Raw genomic sequence first — 6,000 nt, 5'->3', positions numbered from 1 at the left:
TCTATGCATGTGGTGGTTTTTCCAACCAGGCTAGTACAATTTCGGAATCAGACCACATATATAGTTTGCATTTTGTCATGTTTAAATGCATTTGCAATATGGCTACTAATTTGGAAAGTAGTAGTGCGCCACATATCTCAAGTCGTGGGAGACTTATGGTTTTCAAAGGTGCCACCCTTGCTTTTGCTACTAATAAGTGGCTTGTGGTCGTGGTGTCACTTTGCGTGCGCACATAGATAGTAGCGCAGTATGCCTTTTCTGAAGCGAAACAGAAACCATGTAATTTGGCTATGTGATCGGGAGAGTAATTTACCCATCGCGGAATTTGTATCTGAGAAATATCATCCAAGTTGTTTGCGAACTGGGACCATTTTTCTAAACGAAGAGGTTTCACTTGTTTGTCCCAGTCGGTTCCATCTAGCCATAATTCTTGTATTAAGATTTTCGCTTGTATCATAATTGGCCATCCTGCGGGGTCGAAAAGTTTTGCCACCGAGGATAAAATCTGTCTTTTTGTGATGGCTGATATTGCGGATATGGACTCAGTCGTGTATGAGAACTGGTCCGATATCGCATTCCATTGGATGCCTAGTGTTTTTGTTGTACTTTCCTTTTCGAATATAAGAAAATTAGTGTCCAACAAATTTTCGTCCGGAATATTTGGGTGATTAGCCGTAATCTTTTTTAATGGAAACCCTGGGGATTCGAGGGCTTTTATTACCTGTGATAAGGCCTCGTATGCTTGTGGAAGGGTGTGACGTTTGAAATTTCAACATTTCAGTTGCCAGAGGAAATTCCGACTTTGTGTTGTCTGCCAAAAGTCCTCACAATACTGATCTTCAGGGGTTGTGACTGATATGTGTTGTGATGTGTTCTAATTCCCAAAATATTTTCAATTGTGAATTGAGGTACTCGTTTGAGACTTCCTCAACTTGAGTTGTCAATGTTGTAATTGGTTCCGCAACTAGACCACTTAGGACCCATCCGAAAATGGTATTTTGCGCCAGAAGTGTATTTGTGTTTTTCTCAATACCTTCGAGTATTATCTGTGGTATCAGATCGCTGCCTAATAGAAGATCTATTTGGATCTGCTAGCCTTAGGTGTGAAACCTTTTGCCAATGCTTGCTATTTATGTGATAGTTTGGTAGCATATTGGTTAATTGCGGTAAGACAATAGCTTCTGCTTGTATGCGCTTATCCGCTTTGGGGGAAAAGAGGGTAATGGGGCAGATTTTATTTGAGTTTTGAACAACTCTTCCGCCCATTCCCGTGATTTCAAAATTGGCCAGTTTTGTCGGCAACTGTAGTCTGTTTTGTGCCCTAGACGCTATGAAAGATCGTTGTGACCCTTGGTCTATTAGGGTTCTGAGCTTAAACAGTTCTCCTCGATTTTCGATGGAGACGACTGCTGTGGGTAGTTGGTAGTAGTACCCTACTTTGATTTTCGCTGTGTAACGTTTGAGTTTTTAATGCCTTTGAGCAGCATGGTGCTTCTTGGCAGTTTTCGGAATTTGTTGTTGCAACTAAACCTGTTTCTCTTTTTACGTTTGCGCCGTTTGGGGGTGAGCTTCTCCTCCTCTCTTCGTCGATTTCAAAGCTGCTTTTGACGGCACGAAAAGGAGATGCCTTTATACCGCGATGTCTGAATTTAATATCCCCGCAAAACTAATACGACTGTGTAAACTGACGTTGAGCAATACCAAAATCTCCTTAAGGATCGAGAAGGACCTCTCCGAGCCATTCGATACCAAACGAGGTTTCAGACAAGCGACTCCCTTTCGTGAGACTTCTTCAATCTGTTGCTGGAGAAAATAATTCGAACTGTAGAACTTAACCGAGCATGTAAAATCTTCCATAACAGTGTACAGCTGCTGGCGTATGCCGATGATATTGATAACAGAATGGCTAAAGCAGCGAAGCAAATGAGTCTGGTAGTGAATAACGATATGACGAAGTATATCCTGTCATCAAACAAGCAATCGTCGCACTCGTGACTTGGCTCTCACGTCACTGTTGACAGTCATAACTTCGAAGTCATAGATATTTTCGTCTATCTTGGAACTAGTATCAGCACTAACAATAATGTCAGTCTCGAAATCCAACGCAGAATAACTCTTGTCAACAGGTGTTATTTCGGACTGAGTAGGCAATTGAGAAGTGAAGTCCTCTCTTGACGAACAAAACCAAACTCTATAAGTCACTCATTATTCCCGTCCTGCTATATTGTGCAAAGGCATGGATGATGACAACATGTGATGAGTCGGCGTTGCGAGTTTTCAAGAGAAAGGTTCTGCGCAAGATTTATAGTCCTTTGCGCATTGGCCACGGCGAATGCCGCATTCGATCGGAGGATGAGCTCTATGAGAAATACGACGAACTAAAAAAGCTACGCTGGCTAGGTCATGTTGTCTTAATGAACGAAAACACTTCAGCTCTGGAAATATTCGACTCAGTACCTGTTTGGGGAAGCAAAGAAAGAGACAGACCTCCACTTCGTTGGGGAGATCAGGTGGAGAAGTACCTGGCTTAGCTTGGAATGTCCAATTAACGCCACCTTGCGAAAGGAAAAAACTACTGGCGCGCTGCTGTGAACTCGACTATTACCGCGTAAGCTGTGTCTACGCCAGTAAAAAAGGAGATCTAATAACGATATGATTTTACTTTTATACAATAAAATAATAGCCCTATCACGGCTTTCCACTCCACTCTGGTGAATTGGAGTTTAAGGATTTCAACTTCAGATTTACTCAACCAAAAAAATAACATTTGAGACAAATGACTAACATTTTTAAACGAAGAATAAAAACAAACAGTTATTGCTCACGAAAAGTGGAAATTAAATAAAAATTACCTAATTTTTGAGATATGTTATAATGACAAAAATGTTGGGACCAAAACCGAAATCCATTCAAACTTCAACAAACAAGCCAAAATTTTATTCATCTATGATCTGATCGTTTATGTTAAATTATGAAGGAACGTTATCACAAATGTCCGATTCTTTGTTACTATCAAAAATGCATAAAAACCAAAATTTTAATCAAAAAGTATATTCCTACGATTAACTTCAACCAAAATTTTTTTTGATGGGTCTAGTTTAAAACTATAACACCGAATCTCAAAACTTCAACTTAAATGCAGTTGGGTTGAAAACCATAAAAGAGACCCTAATTTACTTGCAAAAATATTATGTACTATTGTAATTTTTTCATGTATCTGGCTACACCTAACCCCATAAGGAAAATAGCCTTAAATATTTCTTGAAGCAAACATTTTGAATGATAAATTTAATTCCCATGACAACCGGTTCTACGCACCGGAATTGACTCGCATTTCATCCGACCAAGGGCTGTTTTTTCGGCGATCTAACCCCGTTTGGAACGGTAAGTGTTAATCCTGTGTTTGTCGTCATTGGAGCAATGCCTTGCAGCAGGGTTGCTCCGAAGCCTCCTGACTCGTGCTGGCATTGAGTCCAACCCGGCCCCGGAGGAATTTTTCTGCTGCGTTTGCGCAAAATGGCTCCATCCGAACTCCACCTGGGTCAGGTGTAATAGATGCAATGGATGGAGACATCTTAACACCAGCTCAGGCCTTAAGACTCACAGGGAGTGGACCACGAGTTACGTGGCCCCATGTTGCCTGCGCAATACTGCGACACAAGCCTCTACGGCTGCACATAGTTCGCGCCGCCATTCACCTCGAGTGACCAACAGAGGACCTTCACGGTCCCCAGGAGCTCAAACGGGCAACATAGCTCCCACTCTGACTTGTCCCCCAACCCTGAGGAGATAGTTGCACTTATGAATCGGGAACGCGTATCGATAGCTGCGGTCCAAGAAACCAAGTTAAACAGCCACTCAGATCTTCCGAGTTCTGCCGGTTTCAACGTTTTACATAAGGATCGCTAGCGAGATAATGGTGGTGGCCTAGCTTTCAACTCCGTGCAGTATCGTCTAATCGATGAAGACATCGACCGCAAGGATACTACCCTAGAAGGTCAGGGTATAGCTATACGGTCAGGCGATGTTGAAATCGAAATATTGAATATATACATCCCCCCCAGTAACATGTTGCCGTACAGAATATCATCCGAATATAGGCGCGCTACTGGTGAAACCCGTCTGATGCTAGGCGACTTTAAATTCCCACGACAGCCGGTTCTACGCACCGGAATTGACTCGGATTTTATCCAAGGGCTGTTTTTTCGGTGATCTAACAATAAGGCGACTTTAACGCGTACCACGATCTATAGCATTCCTGCCTGTCAAATGATCGCAGGGGGATGGAGCTGGCGGAACAGATTGACGATTCGACACTCTGCACAATAAATCACGAAGCCCCCACCAGAGTTATGGGCACCTGTAATAGCTCGCCCGATATTACTATTGCTGGTGGTCTGATAAATAGCATAACCTGGCGACCTATGCTAACTCTCGCATCAGGCCATCTGCCCTTAATTATCTCGATCGAGAAACCTCCTGATTTTGTTTCTGTGGACAACCGTACCTTCGTTAACTTTAACAAAGCTAATTTGGTCGGCTTCACAGAATTTACTGAGAGCACCTTCAACGCTGTTCCCATTCCTACGGACGTATGCGTTGGCGAACGTCGATTCTCCAAGGTGATCGCAGCAGCTTCATCCCGCCTGGAAGAATAGCGGGAATAGCGGAAGTCCGCCCCAATTTCCCTGCCGAAGCAGCCGTTTTAGCTAATGAACGCAACACCTTACGCCATGCCGATCGCGGGGATCCCCGAATAAGGGATCTCAATTTGGAGATTCGGCGAATGGTAAACCATCATAAGCGGACGAAATGGATAGAGCACCTGAAGTCTTGCAACCTCTCCACCTGTGTGAGTAAGCTTTGGGCTACTGTCAAGGCTTTGTCTAACCCGAAGAGACATGACGACCAAGTTGAAGTTGAATTCAATGGTCATGCCTCTATGGACCCGAAGATGTGCGCCAGCTATTTTAGCAGGTAATTTACACTGCAACCTTCGGTAGACCAAACGAAGCGATGTGTTAACCGACGGCTACGCAAAATGCCAAACGACTGCGCGCCACTTACTTTCACCGATTACGAGGTTCAGAATGTCATCAACAAATCGAAATCTTCTAAATCCACTGGCCCTGATGGTAAGCTATCTTACCAAGGTCCTCAACCTGTCGCTGGCCACTCCTCAAATACCCGATGTGTGGAAAGTCGGGAGAGTTGTTCCACTACTGAAACCTAGGGAACTCGCCAACAAAGGGAGTCCTAACGTCCGATAACTCGAGGAGAGTAATAAAGACACTTGAGGCCTTGCTACTCCCGACCTTCACTCACCACCTGAGCCTAGCCAGCCACCAGCATGAACTACCTGAACGGTCGTCAGCCATCCGTACTATTGCGAGGCGAAACATCTAAACTGAGAAGAATTAACAGGGGGTTCCGCAGGGTGGTGTCCTCTTCCCGTTACTATTTAACTTCTACATCTCGAAACTTCCGCAACCGCCAGAGGAGGTTTCTATAACCTTGTACGCAGATGACTGCACGATATTGACGTCGATGGCGTGTGTTCGAAGGTAAACAACTACCTCTCCGACCTTTCTCGTTTCCTCACTGCACGGAAACTCACTTTTTCTCCCACCAAATCCACAGCGACCATTTTTACTAACTGGACGAATGAGTATATATTTCAGCTTAATATTGCAGTCGATGGCGTCAAACTTCCGACTGTCAATAACCCTAAGATTTTAGGTGTAACCTTTGAAAGTCTATGCCCCTTCACTCCCCATACGACCGCGATTATCGCCAAGGTACAGCGCCGCAAGTCGCTAGCCGGCAGCACGTGGGGAAAAGACAAAGAAACGTTGTTGGCAACATACAAGGCAATCGGCCGGCCGGTCCTCAATTACGCAGCACCAGCTACGCAGATGAGGAAACTCTAGACCTGTCAGAATACTGCACTCCGGACCACGACGGGATGTCTCTTGATGTCTCCCATCGAATACCTACATA

Source organism: Bactrocera dorsalis, unplaced genomic scaffold (genome assembly GCF_023373825.1).
Source record: "Bactrocera dorsalis isolate Fly_Bdor unplaced genomic scaffold, ASM2337382v1 BdCtg106, whole genome shotgun sequence".
NCBI classification, from domain to species: Eukaryota; Metazoa; Arthropoda; class Insecta; order Diptera; family Tephritidae; genus Bactrocera; species Bactrocera dorsalis.
The sequence above is the reverse complement of the archived record's forward strand: the minus strand, read 5'-3'. Positions refer to the sequence as shown.